General features: G+C 34.0%; 1 long non-coding RNA gene across 2 annotated transcripts in view; it reads right to left on the reverse strand.

The window, feature by feature from the left end:
- Positions 1–24,299, reverse strand: part of LOC141396825 (uncharacterized) — a 188,587-nt gene that overhangs the window by 91,791 nt on the left and 72,497 nt on the right. The window contains exon 2 of one of the 2 annotated variants that reach the window (XR_012411253.1): positions 7,296–7,384. The exons of the other annotated variant lie outside the window; for it this stretch is intronic. This is a non-coding gene — a long non-coding RNA (uncharacterized lncRNA). The remainder of the gene's footprint in view (positions 1–7,295; positions 7,385–24,299) is intronic. 2 annotated transcript variants of the gene reach the window in all.

Genomic DNA, 24,299 nt, shown 5'->3' on the forward strand with positions numbered 1-24,299 from the left:
CTTCCGCGTTATGGCGTGATGAAGTTTTTGCAAGAGACCCTGTAGGCCATCATGAATTAGCATTATATCTGTGTTTGTTGTTTTTGTAGAGCACTTAAGCAACAGTGAACAAAGATATAACGCTAATTCCTGATGGCCCACAGGGTCTCTAACAAAAATTTCATCACGCCATAACGCGGAAGTTCGACTCACGGCGGATCTGTCCTTCGGGGTTCATAATATACTCACCAAGGCCTTTCTTCCCCAAGAGGAATTTTCCGTGCCCCAGACTTTCACCTCCATTTTGTTGCACAGTGTTATCTGATCTAATCTACAAAAATGTGTTCAGCTAGGGGAAAGGTACCACCTACGGGGCTATATCAAAGAGTCAACCTATCTTTAAATTTTCTGGCGGAAAAGTTTTATAGCTGCAGGGAACTTCAACAGTCAAATTGAGGGTAGTTTCATCAAAACAATGTAGACCCTCAAAAATGGACCCATGTTGACGAATTTTAGTGAAGAAATTTCGTGACCACTGAAAATTCCCGAAAATCGGGAGGTACAGTTATATGGGGGGATATACCAAAACATGGACCTATATTGACGATTATTTTTGAATAGACAAAATTGTACATAAATTTCTCAAAATACCGATCATTACAGCTAGTTCGGTTAAAAATTGCAGCTAAAATTCTCAAAATACCGTAAATGGGGAGATACCGTTATATGGGGGCTATACCAAAACATGGACCTATGTAGACGATGTTTCGTTGCAGATGTTTTATGACCACTGAGAACTTCAAATGTCAAATTACAGCTATTTCGGTTAAAAACTGTAGCTAAAATTCTCAAAATACCGAAAATTGGTAGGTACCGTTATATGGGGGCTATACCAAAACATGAACCTATGTTGACGATGTTTGGTGGAGATATTTCACGACCACTTATAACTTCAAATGTCAAATTGCAGATATTTCGGTTAAAAATTGTAGCTAAAATTCTCAAAATACCGAAAATCGGGAGGTACCGTTATATGGGGGCTATACCAAAACATGGACCTATGTTGACGATGTTTCGTGGAGATATTTCATGAACACTGAGAACCTCAAATGTCAAATTGCAGATATTTCGGTTACAAATTGTGGTTAAAATTCTCAAAATACCGAAAATCGGGAGGTACCGTTATATGGGGGCTATACCAAAACATGAACCTATGTTGACGATGCTTGGTGGAGATATTTCATGACCACTGAGAACCTCAAATGGCAAATTACAGCTAGTTCGGTTAAAAATTGTAGCTAAAATTCTCAAAATACCGAAAATCGGGAGGTACCGTTATATGGGGGCTATACCAAAACATGGACCTATGTTGACGATGTTTCGTGGAGATATTTCATGACCACTGAGAACCTCAAATGTCAAATTGCAGATAGTTCGGTTAAACATTGTGGCTAAAATTCGCAAAATACCGAAAATCGGGAGGTACCGCTATATGGGGACTTTACCAAAACATGGACCTATGCCTATATCCTTTGGGATATAAGTTTGTTGATCACTAGGAACCCTAAATCCCAAATTATAGCTAATTCGGTCTGCAAATGTGGCGAAGAACGTCAAAATACCTCAAATCCGGAGGTACCGTTATATGGGGGTTATACCAAAAAGTGGACCGATATAGCCCATCTTCGAACTTGACCTGCCTATGGAAAAAAGACCCTCGGGTGCAAAATTTCAGCACTCTATCTCAATTATTGCGGACGCTAGAGTGATTACAACAGACGGACAGACGGACAGACAGACGGACATGTCTAGATCGTCTTAGAATTTTATCCTGATCAAGAATATATATACTTTATAGGGTCGCAAGTGATTAGTTCGATGTGTTACAAACAGAATGACAAACTTAATATACCCTCCATACTATGGTGGAGGGTATAAAAATGGTTTAGCTGTTTTCATCAAAAACCACATTCCGCACAAAAGAATTTATAATTCCTCAAAACTCCTGAATATAGTGATAGAGATAACGCTAAATATAAAAATAACAATAATATCTGTATATATACACCCCAACGAAATGTTCACAGTTAATGATATTCTAGCGCTTTTTGAAAATATCACAACACCAGTACTTTTAATTGGAGTTGTAAATTGTTGGAATATTTAATGTGGTTCCGCTAAAAACAACACTAAGGGTATTGTTTTGAAAAAAAGCGGATTGGTCCCTATATAGTTCTGCTGTAGACATGGAGTTAAGCAGCAAATCATTTGATAGAAACCCAAACAAAATTAACGCCACAATTACCAAGGCAATAAGATCGGCAGCAAATAAAAGCATACCATTAAAAAAAGCTCACAAAAAACATTGTGTCCCTTGGTGGAACAAAAATTTGCATATTCACCGTCAAAACAAAATTAAAGCTTATCGTATTTTTCGCAGGAGCCCATCCAACTCCAACTATATCATCTACAAAAAAACAAAAGCCAAATTTAGATATGAATGCAAACAAGCAAAAATTAATTGCTTCATAAAATTTACCAGCACAATCAGTAGGGATTCCCCATTGTCATGTATATGGAGCAAAATTAATAGAATGGCCAATAGAAACACATCTCATACGTTCACAGCCATAGAGGAAAATGACGTAATATTAACAGACCCTACAGACATCGCCAATTATTTTGGTCAACGATGGTCATCAGAATCTTCGGACCTAAACTTTTCAACAGAGTTTTGCAGAGCAAAATTGAACATACCCAATCAATTTTCAAATTCAGCCACCAATAAATGTGCCTCGTTTATAGAAAATCCTATAAATTATTCGGAATTGTGCGTAGCTTTAAAAAAGGTCAAGGGTATCACGCCTGGTCATGATCGCATTTCATACGGAATGATACAAAACTTCTCCAGTAATAGTAAGCAGAAACTTCTCTCCTTATACAATCTTATTTTTGATTCAGGAGTCATCCCTTTCTCTTGGAAGTCCGCAATTGTTGTAGCCCTTCCGAAACCAAACAAAAGTAAAACTACTTTTTATGGATATATGCCTATTTCCCTATTACCATGCCTTTCAAAACTACTTGAACGTATAATTTCCAATCGGCTAGCAAGGATGTGACGATGCACTGCTACACATTGATTACTATGCTGCTAAATCACTCTCCGTAAAAAATCATACATAAATTCTTGCGATCGATTTCGAAAAGGCTTTTGACTGTATTGGTGTTCCTGTTATCATCGATTTATTAAAATCTTGGGGCTGCGGCTATAAAATATTGAACTATATCAAATCTTTTTTAACTGGACGATCATTTCGCGTAAAAATTAATAACTTCTACTCAAAAAGTTTCCATTTACGAAATGTGATACCACAAGGATCACCGCTATCAGTAACTCTTTTTCAAATTGCCTTCAACCAAATCAGCATGATAATCAGTAAATATAACAAAATTTATCACTGCCTTTATGCGGATGATGTCTACATCTTAAGCCAACAAAAAGATAACAATGATACAAATGAAACATTTAAAAAATAGTTTCAGATATTCTGGAGTGGTGCACATCTTCTGGCGCTAAAATATCTTCGACCAAATCATCAATACTTCATATTTGCCGTAAACATAAGTGCCAACAAAACAATTTTGTCGTCAACAATATTAACTTTCCCTACGTAAATCAACTTAAAATTTTGGGTGTAACATTCGATAAAAACTACCGATGGACCAGTCATGTACTAAAACTAAAAAAAGATCTAATTCTCAGAGCCAATATTATCAAATACCTATCCAGCAGAAGCTTTGTTCATATTAACACTCTAACCTACCTAGTAAATACACTGGTATTAAGCAAGATCGACTATGGTTTTTACTTATACGGAAACAGTCCTAATTCAACTTTAAAATACATTCAGTCCATCTACCACGGATGCATAAGATCGAGCTTATATGCCTATCGAACAACTCCGTTAAAAATATTATTCATTGAATCCGGATTACCCTCTTTAGAAGATAGATTTATAGCATGCAGAAACCGTTTATTACCAAAAATCCTATCTATAAATTCTTCAATAATTAGTGAGGATGTCTCCAAAATAATCGCATCAAGAAGAATTCCTAAAGTACATTGTGTCATATATGACTGTATACACAACAACATATTAAACTTCATGGGCAAAGTAACAACCCATGCCTCAAAATATCCACCATGGTTATTATCAGAGGATTCCTGTGACGTTTCCTTATCATGCTATAAAAAAGAAAACACTTCCAACAACGTATTCATTTCACTCACTAATCAAATAATCGCCAAACACATCAACTGGACAACGATTTTTACCGACGCATCAAAAAATGATGACACAACTGCATATGCAGTCGTTAATAATTATGGAAATGTACTTGCCTCTAAAGCTTTGTCAATATACAGCTCTATTTTCACCGGTGAAGTAGCTGGTATCTTGGAAGCTATACACATAGCAAAACTAAACAAGGGAAAAACACTAATTTTGACTGACAGCTTATCTGCTATCAAGTCCATTAAAAACATATTAAACTCAAATTGGGCTGGTATAAATAAAATAAGAGACCTTCTTATATCCAATGTAAACAAAATTAAACTTGTATGGATACCCGGCCATGTTGGCTTATCTGGTAATACCTTTGCAGATATAGCTGCTAAACATGCCTGCAAATCACCCCTGATAGCTGATTCAATTATAGAAAGCATGGATCTCAAATCCCACATCAAAAGTTATCTTCAAAAACAACATACAAATAATATGAACATCTTTCAACATCACCATTACAGCGCAGTAAACCCACATAACCATGTTCCAGTATATCCTACAAATGCTGAAAAGAAGAAAATTAAGATCTTCTCCCGCTTACATATGGGACATACGATCTTAACACATCAACATCTAATTAACCAAAACGCGGACAATAAATGCCCAAAATGTAACGCAATCGTCGACGTCAAGCATATTCTTCAATCATGTAGATTACTATCTCAACAACAACAAGCCTTTTTACAAAATAATGGATTTAACTTGCTAAAAACTATTAATATAAACAATATTGATCTCATCTTCAATTTTATTAAACGTAATAATTTTATCATATAAGTAAATAAACTTTACCCTAATCATTCATATTAATGGATGGCCTTTGTAGCTAATGCTTTTAGCACTTTTGTAATTATCCTTATATTTACTATAAGTTTAATTGTAAATAAATAAATAATTATTATTTGTAATTTTAAAGAACAATAACAAACAAATTATTAAAAAGTATAATTAATTTTTTTAAATTACTCTTCAGAAGAATCTATCAAGAATTCCACGTCAAATATCCCACTACTGTCAGTTTCTTCTTGTGACGCCTTACTTTGCGACTCGGTGGTTCTTCCATTATCTCCATTTTTGCATTTTTGATGATCCTGAATTTTTTATTGTTAAATAAGCGTCTTCTTCGCTTATAGTACGCAACGTCATTGCTATGTACTCCCCAAAGGCACTATAAGGGCCGTTTAGCGGTTTGCTCAAATTCACAATTTTCTCAATTGCTTCATCAAATTTTTTGGTATACCACAAGAGGCTGCGACGAATATTCCGCGTCGTTACATGAATTGTGGGCAAAACAAAATTCTAATGCCCTTCCCATATTTTTGGATGGTCATATAAAGTATTAAGATGATGACTTTTGTACAACCTTATGGAGGAATGGATGTTATAAAGGTTTCCAGACATTCTAAAAACTGTTCTAAATTACAGTGTATTAAACTAACTATAAATACCATTTAGGTAGTAATAGAATCACAAAAACTCATATTCGTTATATTATTTATAGACTTTCGTGCCGATATAACCACATATCAAGGAAATTCATTTCCGCATACCAACACAGTATTGGTTCGTAAATGTCTGCAGCATCACATCCAGATCTTCTTCTTTTCAAGCACGTATGTACTTCTTAAAGATTTAATTTTCTTTTTTACTGCGTCTTCAGTCATATTCATTTCTTTCCCAATTTGTTCAAGAGCCTAGTTTTCATTGAAAATAAGTTATCAAGGCTTAGGATTGAAAAATATGTAAAAAGGCCTTAAGTTCGGCTGGGCCAACCTTTTTAGACCCTCCACCATAAATTATATAAGCAGTTTCGGTTAGATGATGTGAATGAAATCTAAAAATACCAAAAATCGGCCGGTAGCGATCCATTAGGGTATATGAAAACCAACGACAATTATTTGCAGGAATTATTTAACAACCAACGGAGTTTAGGTACCAATTTTTAGGCATCTGGGCTGGATAATTTTGAAAATATGGAAAATCGGGAGGTACCGTTTTATCGACCTGTACTGACAAAATTTCTGGGGAAGTTGTACCCCGAACGAAAATTCCATTTCTGTGTAATAGTATATATATATATATATATATATATATATATATATATATATATATATATATCAAGCGGCGCAAAGGGACCACATAAACGCATTACATATTTACGTAATTCCCTCTTTGGAGGTTCTGTATCCATATCGATCTCTGGACGAATGAAACGCAAGTATTCTTCATCTTCCATGAAACGATTATTTGCATATACAAAAAGAACAAGTAAGAAAGTATAAGTCAGCTGTGCCAACAGAGGACTTGGTCCTAAAGAAACGAGGTAACCATAATACTTCTGACGTCTATACAATACTTCTGACGTTATTTTTGAGCTCACCCCCAAATTATACCGTTGTATCTAGGGCCGCAATGTTAAGAAGAGTTCTTAATCTGTACTATTGTCGAAAATTTTGTGGAAGGTACGCAAAGGAGTGGTCCAATGTAGTCCATATTCGGAAGTAATCCATGTCTGTAAGAAATAATACGATGTGCAAAGTGTGACCTAATCAGTTACGCACTTCGATTGTTAACGTGTGCAAAAGCCAGTTTAGTTGGTACCGGCAGTTGTTTTTTCAGCTTTCGGGCCAATTATCAGAGAAAGTATGAACTTGCTCCCGAAAGAAGTACACTGTCGTAACAAGGATCTACAACTTGTTGGCAAACATTTCAAAACCATTCGAGGTGAGCTGTTTAACTATACTCATTCCTCACTTTATAAGGGAGCTGTACAAAGGAGTGGTACATAGAACCATATCGGACGTAATCCAAATCTACATAAAATAGTATGATGTACAACCTTTGGACCAAGTCAATTTCTACTCTTCGACAGTTATCTTACGCAGTAGGCAGGGGGTTCTGGAGCTTTTGGGCCACTATGTTAGAAAATATTGACTTGCCTTCGAAAAAAATCGCACCGCATATATTTACCTTTTTGTTTATCCAAATTCATGTTTGATGTCTTGATTAAATCGGTTAAAGCGGCTCCAGGGACACATTGATTTTCTTCCGGGATTTGTCTAAAAATGTAATAAATGATCGAAATTATCTTATAAATGGTCTGTTCCAGAACTGCAAGAATCTACTAATTTTCACTATTTTTTCCGATAACATAAAAGAAATAGTACCTTCTTGCAGGTTCTGGAACAGAGCAAATCTTGATAACTACTTATTTATACTTACGAATTTTCCATATAGCAACTTTGTTTCCAACAAAAAAAAAAAAAACTAAGCAATTTCCAAAATAAACAAAACAAAAATGCGTAGAATTGCATACAAATAAATCACCACGTAATTAAAAACAGCCGATTGATTGTTTTCAGGAAGAAGAAGAGTTTGCATGTGGTTGCTAGAAGAAATTTGTCCAGCAAGAACTTGCAAACTCTCAGTAAAAGAACTGTCCATATGTCTCTCTCGAATCGCTCTCTTTTGCTGGCTTTTTGGGTTAACAGACTACTTCTAGCAACAATTGGTACAAATTGTTACAAATTTTAGGGTAACCAGACAGAGCTATTTTATTTAAACTTTTTTGTTTAGGGCGAAGCAGAGCTATGCGTGTTGCGTGTGCGTTCAAAAATACAAAAACAAAATACATGTATTTGTTGTTGTTTTCAATTTGAAATACATGTATTTTGTTTTTGTATTTTTGAAGGCACACGCAACACGCAGAGCTATAGGTTTCGCCCTTACAAACAGAAATTCTATTGGCCACTCGTAATAGGTCTGTACGATAACTCAAAAGTTTGTATAAACTTTTACTAAATGTTGTTAGATAACAAACTTGCAAAGTAAAAGAGAGCGAATTTGGAGAGAGTTGTGGAGACTTTTGTTACTGAGAACATATAAGTTTTTGCAAGCAAAATTTTCCTTGTAAGAATTTGCAAGATTGATCAGCTGATTTAAATTCGAATGTTTTGTGGCAATTCTTGGCAAAAATATAAACAACAGTTGAGTATTAAAATAATTACAAGATAAAAAAGAGAAGAGATAACTAAATAAATTATGGAAAACGACTTATTTTGTAAAATAACTTATTTGGTAGTTTGTGATGATTGTTTTATTTCTAAGGTATCAAATCCCAGCAAAAGCGGCGAATCCATGGAGTAGCCATCCGGCTATCCGGATATGGAAAGAGAATTATTTTTGTAGCGATGGATAATCAAATAATTTTCGTAAGCAAACTTCGATCATTCCCGCCAGAGAGTAAAATTAGTGGAGAGAAGTTACCGAGAACTTGCTGAGTACTTGCAAGTACTTTTTACTTGCGAAGTTATCTTACATACCTAATATTTCCAATAACTTGTTTAAATACAGTTCCTTGAACATGTGGTCCTTTTTTATATAAATTTCAATATAAGCCATCTACGAAAAATTTTCTATGTTTGAGAAGCTATAACTTTATAGTAACTCCATATATCGACAAAATTTTTTCAGTATGGTCTTATTTTAGTGTTCTCAATAAAATAAAACCATAAAATTAGAAAAAATCGACAACATATTTTTTGAACTTTTGTCCACTAAGGCACCATTGTGAGGTGCTGTTGTGGGTTGGGGATGTATGACAGCTTCTGGAGTGGGCTAATTTATATTTATTGAATCGACAATGGACAAGTATTGTTACCTAAACATCTTGAAACACAATTTGAACCAAAATGCAGAAAAATTGGCTTAGCTACGACATTTTGGTTCCAACAAGATAACGTTTCAAAGCATACTGCGGAGATTGTAAGGCTTTGGCTTCTATATAATGTCCAGATCTGGTTTTTCACGTAAAAATTCCGGCTTGTTTATTGGTAATTATTACTCTCTGTATGGACTAATATGTTCTACCTACAGTTTCACCAATATTTCGATAGCTTTTTCCATAATTTACATAGAATTTTCCTTTTATTAATGTTAATTTCTTTGACCTTGTTTTCCATTCTTGAAATAATTATTTTTTTAAGTTAAATGTGCAAACGAGCTCAAAGAATGATCAGTTGTGGCAGTTGAGAAATCAGAAAAAAATTTCGAAAAAAAAACTAACGGTACTATTACAACATACAAAGTGAATGCAGACTTTTTCGGCCTCTAATTAAGCAGTTGTAATATTTTATGCCGTTATCTTAGTAATAGTAATGTATTTTCTGGAATTTTTCTTTTCATTCTTGTACTAAAGAGTGTAAATAAAATATTTATGAAAAAAAATTGTTCTCATTTACCCATTTATATAATGTTTTAGTATCATTTTTGAAAAGTAGTAAGGTGAACGCAGACTTTCTGGGCTATGTGCATATCGGAATATGTTAAAAATTCTGCACCCTTTTGAAATGAAAATGAAAAGATTCGTGCTACCTCAAAAATCCTACTCACAGCTTAAATGATGCACCGCATAACTAGGTACATAGAAGTGATTGGAAGAAAGGATTTGGTCAAATTTTGACCAAAAATGGGGTTGAGCACCTTTTTATGGTGAAATGACGATATTTTCGTTTAGTACGAAATGATCTTCCGCGACATTCCATCATGCGTTAACGCAGCTTCGGTGAATAGGGGAAAATTTAAAATTTGGCAACATTATTATGAAAAACACCAATGATAAATGTAGGGACTGCTTAAGTTAGGTAGTTAGAGGACTAATGAAAACATTTAAAGAAAACCCGATAAATAAATATCTGAAAATCGGGATAGAAACGCCCAGAGTTTGGGAATTCCCGACTTTATTCATTCCCGGGAAATCGGGAATGAAAATTTCTCATTCCCGGGAACATGTTGCCATATTTGACTCCTATGTATATCAGATCACCCACTGAAGTCTCTAGATTACAAATCCATTGAGTACTTGCCGAAAAAATTCGACAAATACCTTAATAGAGGCCTATTTTATGTCAATATTACACGAAAGTGGTACCACTGATCCAATGGGGGAACTATCACCGGATTACACCAAAACACTCGTTAATTTATTGTTTAGAGGCTCGTAGTGATGAAAATAAGTTCAAAAGCAAAAATACGAGTATCCCTTCAGTTTTTTTTAGAGAAATAAGAAAATTCTTGCGTTTGGCAAAAGTGTAAACTTTATTTTGACACGCCTTCTTTTGTATTATTTTGGTAATCTTCATGTATTCCCTAATGAAACGTTGGAAGGGCCTACAATTTTCTGGGTTTTAATTCACCACTAAATATTAAAAAGTTACATTTATATGTTATACGTATAATATCTCTATGTCGGTGTAATAATGCAATTAAAAAAATATTGAGAGTTGTAAACTTTATGTTGACGCTCACTGTATTTAAAGGGTTTTGAAAATTTTGGGCGTAAGAACCGACAAAAATATGGATTTGGATAGAATCTCAAAAAGTTTTGCTGCGAAGGTATCGAAGGGAATGGACCGACATATTCCATTTTGAATGTGGGTCTTATTTTGGATGTCATTCCCCTCGATAGATATTGCGACAACCTGTCGTTTCAGTTGGTCACCATATACATGATTCACAGGTTTTGGGTCATTATAGCAGGAAGCATGTACTTACCTACGAAAAACATGATATCGCTGTAAACAGGACCAGTAGGTAAAATTTTTCAAAGGATCCTCGCACAGAATCTTAACCGGGTTGCTCTGTTTATGAGATATCGCGCATACTATTTTAGCTAATATTTTCGAATTTTTATGGGGGAGGTACCGGAAGGAGTGGATCTACAAGCACCAACTTCGAATTTCATCTAATATTCGGAGAAATATTACGAAATGAAAAGTGTGGATCAACTCAGTATTTGGTTCGAGAGTTGTCGTGCTCTCCAGCCAATACATGGTGCCATAGAGGGTTTTTACACTTTTCGGGCTCTTTTCTCAAGAAATGTGGACCTGCCCCTGAAAAATTCTTTTGCCGTCGTAATTGAGGCAGCGAATGAAAGTTGCTTCAACAAAAATCAAAGTGATTCCAGAGCAGTACTTAAAATGAACTCGAAGGAGTGGACAAATATAGTCCATATTCGAACCGATTATATGTATATTTGGTAGATATATTGAAGGAGTGGAGGATCCCAACATATGTTTGTTTGCAAACAGTCCCAAACAAATATTTGTTTGGATCCAAATATATTTCTTAAAATTTTTTCTGCGTGTGGGAATGGAAAATACCTTTTTTTGGAATTTGGTCTGGTCAGTTGTACAATACAGCGAATCTTGCATCTAATAGTGAACTGCAGAAATTCCAAAGCCTCTATGGTAGTAGAAGTGACTGTTTCTGAGGAGGAGGAGGAAGTTGATAGTTCGGATTTGAAGGAGGACGTAACGCCAGACAAATTGAGGCGATTCTAAATTATATGAAAATATAGATATTCTGCAGTAGAGCAATAAAACGTTATTATAATATTTGTGTATAAAATATACATACAGTGACTGTCACTGAAAATGATGCAACATGAAATAAAAAATGTAATAAAAAATGTAATCGTTGATAACTTCGAAACGAGTAGTGATTTTTAACAATTCAAAATATAATTTTGTATGCTGAAAAGTTGTCTTTAAGATGGCATACAAAATATTCCGTTTACAGTACAGTTATACTAAAATTTTACCGGAAAACAAACAATGGGCATTTCTAAAGTGAGCACTGAAAATGATGCACCACGATAATCAATTATTAATTTCCAAATCTTTCGCTTTTTATGACATATTAGTAATCAGAGTGGTAGAATAACGATAGGGATATCGTTTTCAGTAGTTTTGTCATTGATTTCGACAAGTAATGATGTTCCTGACGTAATTTTGGCATGATTGTAAATAATGTCGCTTTGTAGGCAATCTGGCGAGAAATTTCTAGTTTTTGAAGTTATTTTCCAACAAATGACCATGAAAAATCATTTTTCTATCTATAACTACTGAAAACCAATTATTTCACATTCTGATTACTAAATTGTCATAAAAAGCGAAATATTTGGAAATTATTAATCGATTATTGTGGTGCATCATTTTCAATGCTCACTTTAAAAGTTCCCATTTTCGTTTTCCGATAAAATTTTAGTACATCAAAATGGTTTTTTGAATTTTTAAAAAATCTCTACTGGTTTCCAATTTATAAATGTTTATATTTTTATTTCAGGTTGCATGATTTTCAGTGACAGTCACTGTATATGCACATTTTTGTAAGATTAAAATGAATTTTAAGATTTCAAGCATTTTGTTTAAAAATGTTTTTTTATATAAAAAAATAAATGTTGTCTAAAGCCCTGGGTACAAAAGCTGCCTCGCACAGTTTATACAGTTGTACACTAATGGGTACTTTACACCGTATGTTTTTTACATATGAGTTGTCACTTCTCCCATACAAAATGTATATGCAAAGTGACAACTCATATGTAAAAAACATACCGTGTAAAGTACCCATAAGCCCACCTGATTGTTATGTTTGTGATTTAAAATACAAAGAGACTCAAATCACAATAATATAAAATGTATTACGTTTGTTGTCAAAAGTAGTTAACAGAACTCTGAATGGCCGACCTTCTATAGGCCTTGCTGCCTCGCCAGCGTGCCTGTTTCATTTCTAACATAATAAAAATAAAAGGATTAAGAATGCCGAGCAATTTTCGAACTAGGTTGTCCTTTTCTTTTTTATTCTTTTACCAGAAGCATGCAAGGCAAGCAGGCGAGGCAACTTATGTACGCTGGCTTTTATAATTACTTAATTACACTGTGCAACATTGTTAAGGTAATCTTGTGCAAAGAATTTGAGCTGAGGATTCTTTGAAAGTACAGACCCAAACGGCAAAAACCCTAGTTGGGTATTGTTGTGTCAGATTCACCTTGGATTTTATGGCACCATCTAAACATGGTTAAATATTGACTTTTTAAAGCAATTCTGGGCTATATCTCTGAAACCTATTTGAATCTTCATCTCACCTCCGATGCAAGTTTGTAGATAAGGGCAAGAATAAAAAATTTGTAGAAATAATGAACTAGAAAAACTACATTTATTGCCTCACATTTTATAAAATATCGCTGCAATGGAGAAATGGACGATAAAACCGAAACTACTGACGAAATATGTGGACGATCTGTTTTGTATTGTGAAGAAAACAGAAGTTGAAAACACTTTAAATGTATTGAATTCGCTTGTTAAGCATGTACAATTTACAAACGAAACTGAAGAAAATGGAAAATTGCCTTATTTGGACGCCATAATAATCAGACAGGACAAGAAATTAATATTAGATTGGTACCAAAAGCCGACAGCATCTGGACGATTGATCAATTTTTACTCTAAACATCCAAGACGAATAAAGATAAATACCGCCATTAACTTCATTAAGAGAGTTTATAACATAAGCGACGAACAATTCCACAAGAAAAATGAAGAACGAATACGAAATATTCTAATTAAGAACGATTTCCCGAAGAAGACTATTAACGAGTTATTTAAACATGCTAACAAGACCACTAAAGAAGAGAAAGTGGAAAAACTATATAAGCCAATCACGTATATACCTGGACTTTCGGAGAGACTTTGCAATTCAAACATCTACAATAAGGATACCTACCAATTAGCTCTAAAATCTAAAAATAACGTCAATAGCCTATTTAGTAGAACAAAATCCAAAATAAACAATGACGATAAGTGCAATGTAGTATATAAGATAGGTTGTAATGAAGACGGAGCCAACATATGCCAAAAGGTATATGTTGGTACAACAAAGACTAAACATAAGACTAGGCTATCAGGACACAAATCTGATCAGAGAACGGACAAACCACTTGAACAGAAGACGGCGCTTGCAGCACATTGCACTATAACTGGGCATAAACCAAATTTTAAAGACGTTAAAATATTGACACAAGATAATAATTACAAGAGAAGGTTTACCTTAGAAATGTTAAATATAATAAATATTCCAAACGAAAAAAGAATGAATTTTAAGACTGACACGGACCATTGTGCACACATTTATAGAAACTTAGTTCATAAACATAAACGGACAAAAGCTTAGTTTAGCATAGACGGTGTAAGAAACCTGTTGCTTTTCTCAGTAAAGTAACAATTTTTCGTGTTAGTACGATTTTCCATTTGTTAATATGTGTTATTTTTAGTATTTCCCTGAAGATGACTGCAGATTGCAGCCGAAATATTGGAAAATAAAGAAAATAATAAAATATACCAATTCTTTTATTGACCTTAAGCCGAAATAAACCAAACAAACGATAATATCGAAAATTTCCATAATTGGTATACATTTCGCACCATATCTCCAAAACCGTTTATTTTTTTAATGCTTTTTTTGGAGATATTCGCTCGAATGTAATACTCAACTCTTCAGAACATGCCATTGTTATAGAATGCCTCTATCATGCTGTTTTCAGTATATTTTTCAACGGCAATTTAATAAACATGTCAATAATGTGGTGAAATGCAACATTCAAGAATAAACTGTTGGTGTGAACTGTTGTTGAAATGCGTATTGTAAAAGATATAATGCAAAATAGAGTTGTTAAAATCTAGTTCATTTGAACGACCTAGTTCACTATATAGTTCAGTGGACACCGGTCATTTGTATTAACGAACTGCGAATGAGTAATATTATCTCTTTGTTTTCATCAAATTACTCATTCGCAAACGAACTGTAGTACTGAACTAGTTCAATAGATTTAACAACTCTAATGCAAAATACCGCTGAAGCAACATGAAGTAAGCATTTTAGAGTTTCAGAATGTTCTGAAGAATTGCTGAGAACTTTATTTGGTTCAGCAATTATGCAAAATTTTCAAAGACAGCAAGGTCAAATTCCTATTCGTTTCTGAGATAAAGGCCCGATAAATGCAAAAAAAATTTAGTTTTAGCCCGGTTTAGATGAGGCCATGAAATCCGAACTGGATCTGACAGGATAAACCCCTACTAGGGTTTTTGTAGTATAAATATGTACTTTCAAAACATGCATACTAGAAGTTGTTGGCATTTTCAGAGTTGCATGATGTTATCTATTACTGCATTTAATATGATAGTGTAGTAGTATCACTTTATTCTTTTCATATAGGTCAGCATTCCTCAGTCCTTCACTCGCGAGCAAGCAAATCGAGCTTCTCTCTCCATTAACGCATTGAAAAACCATGCAATCACACAGTGTTTGCTCAATTTTTTGTTGTTGTGTGCCGATTGCTGCTTTAGGTGGATCTATATATGAGTGAATATCAAAAAAATTTAGTTTCCATGAAGCCAAGGTTTGCACTATTATAATACGCGAACTGTTGCAATTTACCAGTAACTATGACCATGGCCAGATCAATTCAAGTGTTTTTGAACAAAGCTCAAAAATTTGCCAAAATAATTTAATTTGCGTGGAAGTTATGACCGCGTAAATGAATAAAAATAGGAAAAAAAACGTTGAAGCTAACGAGGTTTTTTACATTACTATTTGATTGCTGATTAAACCGTTCAAATGACGGACATATGTCCAAAGTAAAAATAGAAGAATACAAAATGAAGATTACACTTCTAATGTATCACTTTTCGAAATTTCCACTGCTTCCACCTTTTATGGATGCTGACATTTTGAAGCCGGATTTTAGGTGTTTTTCGTATTTTTAATTTAACTGGAACGCGCATTCGAGTATTTTTAAAACCAATTAATAGGATAAAAGTACTCGCAATTACGCATAATTTAATATGCATATTGGCTATGTAGCCCACACAGCAGCAGAGCAATCTACTGCTAAAGGCCAAAATTTAGTGCGATACTTTTTCTAAAAAACATATTTTTGGATACAGTATTTACAATATCCTTTTGAGTGTGCTGGTACCCAGCGATATTTTAGTTTTTCGGCGGTCTGGATCATATAAATCATAGATCGTGAAAATCCATCCCCTAGAACGGCGAAAACAGCAACTGCAAAAACCGAAAAATGTTTTTGAAAATATTGTCAATGAAAAAACTGACACATCACTCGCGGTTTTGCGAAAACAGCGGTTTAAAAAATTTAGTGGCATGGGAGCTGTATCCGATTTATCCCAAAAATAGTACTTGATGGATTTGATCGAAATAGGATTAGATCGATGTATTTTTCCACGGTTGGTAGTGAAATCGGATGCGCATAAAAAGTGTATGCACTTTGTGCAAATTATACACGCTATACACACTAAACTGCAGACGACGCTACATCTTAGCGGCCAAAGTAAATCCTGGCAAATGTGTACAAATTAAAAGAGAAGAATTCGCCGTATTGATAAACCGCATGCGCATCAAGCGATATTGAGGATTTCGCGATTTACACGCATTTCAAATGATACAGTTTTATTTGAAGATTGTACCGCATTCAAAGGAACCAAACATTTATTTGAACGTTGCCCATATCTTCCGCTAGATGTTAGGGTGTACTCGAGAAGTGATTAGAATAAAAAACGTGATTTTTTGCGTGAAATTTAACTGATATAGAAGAATAACTCCGACCTAATTTTCTTACATTTTCTTCAACTAACTCACAAAAAAATTTGAAAAATATTTTCTATTACAAAAATTTTATAACTTCCCTCAATATATACATTTTTTTGTTTTTGCTAAAATGTGCAAACCGCTCAACAGATTTCTATATTTTTGGTTCCATTTGAATCGTCGCGATGTTTAGATTACGTACATATTTTTAAAATATTTTTCCGATGCATCAACAGCTTAAATTTTAATAAAATAAGTTACAAGCAAGCATTTTTTTTAATTCTTTCTTAATTTCCGCGAAAATTTACAACTTTGTCACTAATGTTATGGGACCTCAGTAATCATATAGTACGTAGGAAGCCCTTAATTAACAATGTTTCGCAATATAATGAGTAGCGTTGTTTTAAGATTTATTTCTTATTATCAGAATTAAAACCGCTATAACTTTTTCGCGCAACAACCAAAATTAGTACCTCGAACAGATTTGAGAATCGGAATTTTTTCCCATTCTATGTACCAAAATTCTTCCATGTAGCATAAATTTTTTTTTTAATTTTTTTTTTTTATGAAAAACTAAAAAATTTTGATATTTCCTCATATATAAAATTAAAATTTGTTTGTACGTTTGTTTGTTTGTTTTTGCCTTATAGACTCGAAAACCGCTGAACAGATTTTACTGAAATTTTTAGGATACATTTCTACATGGCCTGGAATGACATTTTTTTGAAATTTCGCGTTGATCTGGAGATATAGCATCAAAACCGGAGGTACCTCCAAAAAATTTAGATTTTGTATGTAAATATCTTTAGAACTATTACAGATACAATCTCCAAATTTTGTACGTGTGACGGAATTTGATGTAGAAATAAATTTACCAAATTATATTCAAATCGGTTCAGATTTGGATATAGCTCCCACATACATATATTTTCGGCCGATTTCCTTCTTTTATGTACCAAACCTGCTATTTATGTCCAATTTTAATGAAATTTGGAATGTGCGACGGAACTTGGTCTAGACATAAATGTGCCGAATTATATCGAAATCGGTTCAGATTTGGATATTGCTCCTATATATATTTTCGGCCGATTTTCCACATTTGATGCACAAAAAACGCTATATATGTCCAATTTCGCTGAAATTTGGAGGGTCTGACGGAATTTGTTCTAGAAATAAATGTGCTAAATTATATCGAGATCGGTTCAGATTTGAATATAGCTCCCATATACGGTTTCGTAACGGGATTTGGTCTAGACATAAATGTGCCAAATTATATCAAAAAGGGTTCAGATTTGGATATTGCTCCTATATATATTTTCGGCCGATTTTCTGTATTTGATGCATCAAACACGCTATATGTGTCCAATGTCGCTGAAATGTGGGATGTCTCACGGAATTTGTTCCAAAAATATATGTGCCAACTTATCTCGAGACCGGTTCAGATTTGGACATACTATATATGTCCAATTTCACTGAAATTTGGAAAGCGTTACGGAATTCGTTCTACATATAAATGGGACAAATTATATCGAAATCCGTTCAGATTTGAATATAGCTCCCATATATATTTTCGGCTGATTTTCTGTATTTTATGCACAAAACACGTTATGTATGTTCAATTTCAACGAAATTTGGAATGTGAGACAGGATTTGGTCTAAAATGAAACATACAAAAATACCATAGTAGCTCCATAACAACCCTGAATAGGTATATAACGCCTTCATAGCTCCTATATTTATTCGTTAAAATATAAAAACGTTAATATAACTATGCATTCCATTATATTTTATCGTAGTCGGGGCAGCAAAGCGCTACGGGTTCTGCTAGTATTTAATATATTTAAGTTTTCAAATAATTAATGAAATACATATGTATACATACATATTTCTTTATTAGGCCGGGGCGATTTGAAAACCTTAATGGGCCCTTCGCGTTTCTGATTCCTGGGGTTGAACTGAGCAAAAAAGTCTACTGGACCATATGTCTACGATGAAAATCGAGCCTCCCGATTTTGACTTTAAGTTTTTTATTGACGTTTTTTGGATATTTTGGCATATAACAGCCAAACCATTGGGATTTTCGATCCAACACAAACACAAACATTATAGCCAAGACAGTAATTGAAAACTCTCTAATACATCGCAAAAGCATTGGAACGCTCCTTCAGGCAGTTTTGGCCCTAACAATGTGCAAACTTTTCGGAAAATGTCGATAAATGACATTGTGCTACAAGATTTGACCCGAAAAATATTCAAATATTCTGATGCAAAATTATATCGTGATGGGATCCATGGACAACGACAATGCCTTTATTTCGCTTGGGTCACTTCGTTTTATTTTTTTATAACGGTAAAAGTAGTGAAAATCTGGGTTTCTTACATTTTCAAATTTAAACGGGCATATCTTATTTTTTCCACAAAGGATTTCTTTTGATCCTTCTTCCTTTTAAAGGGGTGAATAATGTCTTTTGAATAAGCTATTTTTGTTTTAAATCGGTTAACAAATGGCTAAGTTATAGTGGTTTATGTCTGAAAACCCCCACAAAAAACCTATAAAGGAATTTCTCATAATTTTCAAAAATATAATGTTTTTTTGTTTTGTTCAATATTTATTTTGAAAATTATGAGAAATTCCTTTATAGGTTTTTTTGTGGGGGTTTTCAGACATAAACCACTATAACTTAGCCATTTGTTAACCGATTTAAAACAAAAATAGCTTATTCAAAAGACATTATTCACCCCTTTAAAAGGAAGAAGGATCAAAAGAAATCCTTTGTGGAAAAAATAAGATATGCCCGTTTAAATTTGAAAATGTAAGAAACCCAGATTTTCACTACTTTTACCGTTATAAAAAAATAAAACGAAGTGACCCAAGCGAAATAAAGGCATTGTCGTTGTCCATGGATCCCAACACGATATAATTTTGCATCAGAACACTTGAATATTTTTCGGGTCAAATTTTGTAGCACAATATCATTTATCGACATTTTCCGAAAAGTTTGCACATTCTTAGGGCCAAAACTGCCTGAAGGAGCGTTCCAATGCTTTTGCGATGTATTAGAGAGTTTTCAATTACTGTCTTGGCTACAATGTTTGTCTTTGTGTTGGATCGAAAATCCGAATGGTTTGGCTGTTATATGCCAAAATATCCAAAAAACGTCAATAAAAAACTTAAAGTCAAAATCGGGAGGCTCGATTTTCGCGGTAGATATATGGTCCAGTGGACTTTTTTGCTCAGTTCAATCCCAGGAATCAGAAACGCGAAGGGCTCATTAAGGTTTTTTTGCTTCCACACAAATCGCCCCACCCTATTCTTTATACATTTGTTAAGAATAATTTAAATATCGGAATTTACATACGTACATATATCAATTAAATTCAGTAAGAATTAGTTTCCGATATCGAAGTGTCACTTTTAAGTGGGGTACACAAGATCAGTTTTGACTGTCAGTTTTGCTCAAATACTCGGTTGCTTGCCAGTGCGGCCGTTCATTTTTGTCAGTCATCAAACAACCACGAAATATTTTGTGGTTGCTGGACAGTTTGAAATTAATCGATATTTCCGAAAAATCAACAGTCAAAACTGATGGCGTGTACCCCGCTAAAGATAAGCAACTAGTCTCTTCCAATCCACTATGGGCCCAATGACAGATTTTTGAGGCAACAAGTCACTGGAAGCAGCTAGTTTTTAAATTTTGTTCCGATGTTTATAATGGGCATAAAAATACATGAGTAAAATTTGGTAGGAATCGGGTCAGATATAGATTTCATATATACAGTGCCTGGCATAATTATTTTGACAAAATCTTGAAATGCATATAATTATTGTCAGGATTTATAAAACGGGATATTAAGAGCTAAGGGGGTTTCTTTGACATCTCAGCTAAATAAAAATAAATGGATCAAAGAAATTCCAGCTTATTTTCTGATTAGGTAGGTGAATGTTGAAATAGGGACGCAAAAACTTACCTTTTGGTACCAAAATTAATTGCTTTAGCTAAATTATTAACATTTAAGTAGAAATGTACTTGACAGTCATAGATTTTAAATTAAAATAGGAAATGTTGGTGTCTAAAGTTGAAACAAAATTTAAAATTACAGTTTCGGTGATAAACGTAGCTAATGACTAGATATTATCTAGTCAGTTATCTGTTTATTTTGTAATGAATAAATACCACAATACTGAAATCGCTGTAAATATGCACGATCTAGGCAGATCATTTTAAATTACAGACGTTGTTCTCAGGTAAATAAAGCAGAATTACAAATCTAATCTTAATTATGCTCACAAATCTTCATATTCTAAGCAATTTCGACGTCAAATCAAGTTCTCTGTTAAGAATAGAACCTCTAGAAATTAGACAAAATTTTATTGAAAGTCATATTTTGTTATTCCACTCGGTTGATAAGACATAGCTAGAAAAATTGTCAATTAGATTTTCAATAAAAATCATTTACCCCCCACAATCATTGTGGCAGTGCACATTATGGATTGATAAAAATATATTTGAACATACATAAGTCATCTTAAAATACACTTTTCAGTAAGCTTTAGTCACCGCCAAAAAGTTGGGTATCTTTGTGAAGTAAATGTCCTTCTGATGCTATTTCGATGCTCAAATGCTCTCAGGCATAAGAATAGTTTAATCCACTATTTAAAATACTGCGGTATTTAATTTTGGCGTTAATGCTGTGGTCTATAATGAATATTTTAGCACTTTGAACGATCTTTCATAACAACATGGTAGTAAACAGATCGAAGTAATATGTATTCATTTGCCGAACACTGCTACTATGGTAAGGCTGAATTTTGTGGATCACATTTTGAGTGTAATTCGGGCTCAAAATGTTTTTACTCTCATAAAAAAGTCAAAATCCGCAAAAAATTCCGAAATAATGGGAGAAAGCCATCGAAAATGTTGTTTAATGATAAATCTCTTGAGTATCCCTATATCCTTGAAATATCGATCCGTAAATGGGTCCATAATGGTACAGATGTGTGTGAATTATTCTACCGTATTTCTACCGTAACTGATAGTAATCAAAAGTATAAATAAGACATTTTTAATTGTTGAGGTCTAAAAGCCAATGGAATAGAATTGATAAAATTTATTACTAACTAGGGGACCCGGCGAACTTCGTCTCGCAGTTTGTTAGGTACAGAACTTTATGGCTTTGGTTCAAACCTATAATACTATTATTGCTATCACCTTGTTTAATGGCAAACATTTGTTTTGAACTGTTTAGGACGATCTTTGAAGCAGATACACATTAGACAATTGTACTTTCGGCAATTGTCAGTTTGACGAAGAGAGAAGGTACTGAGAGGCAAAGTGTTTCTATTTTTCTCGACTCTCTCTTCTATAAACTGACAATAGCCGCGAACAAAATAATGCAACTCTAAATCGGGACTAACATATATTTTTTAAGCAAATAACACTTTTTGCGATGTAAATAAAAATATTTGGTAGCGCAGTTGAAGAAAAATAATATCATAACGTCCTACTCGTTTCATAATCGAAGGTTTTCTACAATTCTTGTTTCCACCACTGAACACGATATTTCACTAAAGCAATTGAATATGAATTTGAATTTAATGCTGAATATAGTGCTTATTTAAATTTGCGTTTTAATCAATTAACCCATTTTAACCTATTTACCCATTTTGATCCGATCGTTATCAGGTAACCACCTTCGCCTGTTTTTATACCCTCCACCATAGTATTGAGGGTATATTTAGTTTGTTTTTTGTTTGTAACACATCGAACTAATCATTTGCACACATATTCTTGATCAGGATAAAATTCTAAGACGATCTAGCCATGACCGTCTGTATGTCCGTCTGTTGTAATCACTCTAGCGTTCGCAATAATTGAGCTAGAGCGCTATATTTTTGCACTCGAGCGTCTTTTTTTCCATAGGCAGGGCAAGTTCGAAGATGGGATATATAGCCCCTATATAACGCTATCTCCCGATTTTCAATATTTTGGGGATTTTAACTACATTTTTTGACCGAACTACCTGTAATTTCACGTTTGGGGTTCCCAGTGGTCACAAAACATCTCCACCAAAAACCGTCAACATAGGTCCATGTTTTGGTATAGCCTCCATATAACGGTACCCCCCGATTATCGGTATTTGGCAGTTAAGGTTCCTAGTAATCACAAAACATCTCTACCAAAAACTGTCAACATAGGTCCATGTTTTGGTAGAGCCCCTATATAAAGGTACCTCCCGATTTTCTGTATTTTGTGGATTTTAATTACATTTCTTGACCGAACTATCTGTAATTTCAGGCTTGGGGTTCCCAGTGGTTCTCAAAGTATATCCACTAAAAACAGTCAAGGTCCATGTTTTGGTGTAGCCCCCATAGCGGTACCTCCCGATTTTTGGTATTTTTAGTATCTATATATATAAAAAAGGATGATGTTAGTTACTACGCTTATAACTGAAGAACGGCTGAACAGATTTTGACAATTCGCACCAATTCGGAATGGTCTCATGGCAGAAAAGGATAAAACCTAAAAAAATCGCGAAAATTTCCGAAAAATTTGCAAAAATATTTTTTCAATAAAGTCAATTTTTCCGCAAATTTTTATCGAGCTTCGCGTTTGGAGTAAATCTTGGCACTTATTTGGACAGTTTTTGGCGAAAATTGTATTTGCACCTACTGTGAGGGTCCATTGTACGCATTTGTCAATTTTTGAAAGTTGTATAGAATTTTTTATTTACAATCAAATTGATTTACATTTATTTTCAAGCGTCTTTTTAGGAAATTAACAGCGAAAAATTTTTAACAGGGCTTAGTTTAAAGTTTGGAACGATTAATGGTGGGTTCGGACAGATACCGATTGAAAAGACTAAGATGATAATGCCAAAAGTGGTTTCCACAGTTTTGAGTTAATTTGTGGGTTAATTGAAACATCAAGAGCTCCAAGGTAATTTCATTGGAAGTGAAGTTATGGCATATATGTATACTTTTAAACCGTAGGTAAAAACATCTTCGAGAGATAAACTTCCGATGTATGCGGTATAATATTTAAGCTGTACCAGATATATTTTGATACTGCTAAGATTCTGTCATGATACAAAAAAGGCAATTACAAACGGCCAAATACATACATACAAACATACATATGTACATTGGTACTGTTGGTACACTGTATGTATGTCATTCGAAAAAAGGATGATATTCAAAATTGGAAAAAAAACAAGAAATCGGAGGTACTGGAGTTTTTTTGGTCGAATTATCTGACAAATATTCTTTATCGGCGACATAAGTAGGTAAATACTTATTAATCGTTAATTAGTTTGTGATATTAATTTGACTATGTTATTTACGTCGAAATTAAATATAGGGTGACCAAGTAATCGACAACAGTCACGTGTTAGTGTGACAAGACTTCAAGCATCCGAAACACACAAAGAACGGCAACTAATAGAATAGCTCTGTCCATGTTACCAGAGGCACTGCATCTAATACCGAATTTGCAGTGCAAGTAAAATTCGGGAGATCACATTAAATAGAGAAG

The sequence above is a fragment of the Musca autumnalis genome, unplaced genomic scaffold (assembly GCF_047663935.1).
Source record: "Musca autumnalis isolate F117 unplaced genomic scaffold, ASM4766393v1 scaffold_3, whole genome shotgun sequence".
Classification (NCBI taxonomy): Eukaryota; Metazoa; Arthropoda; class Insecta; order Diptera; family Muscidae; genus Musca; species Musca autumnalis.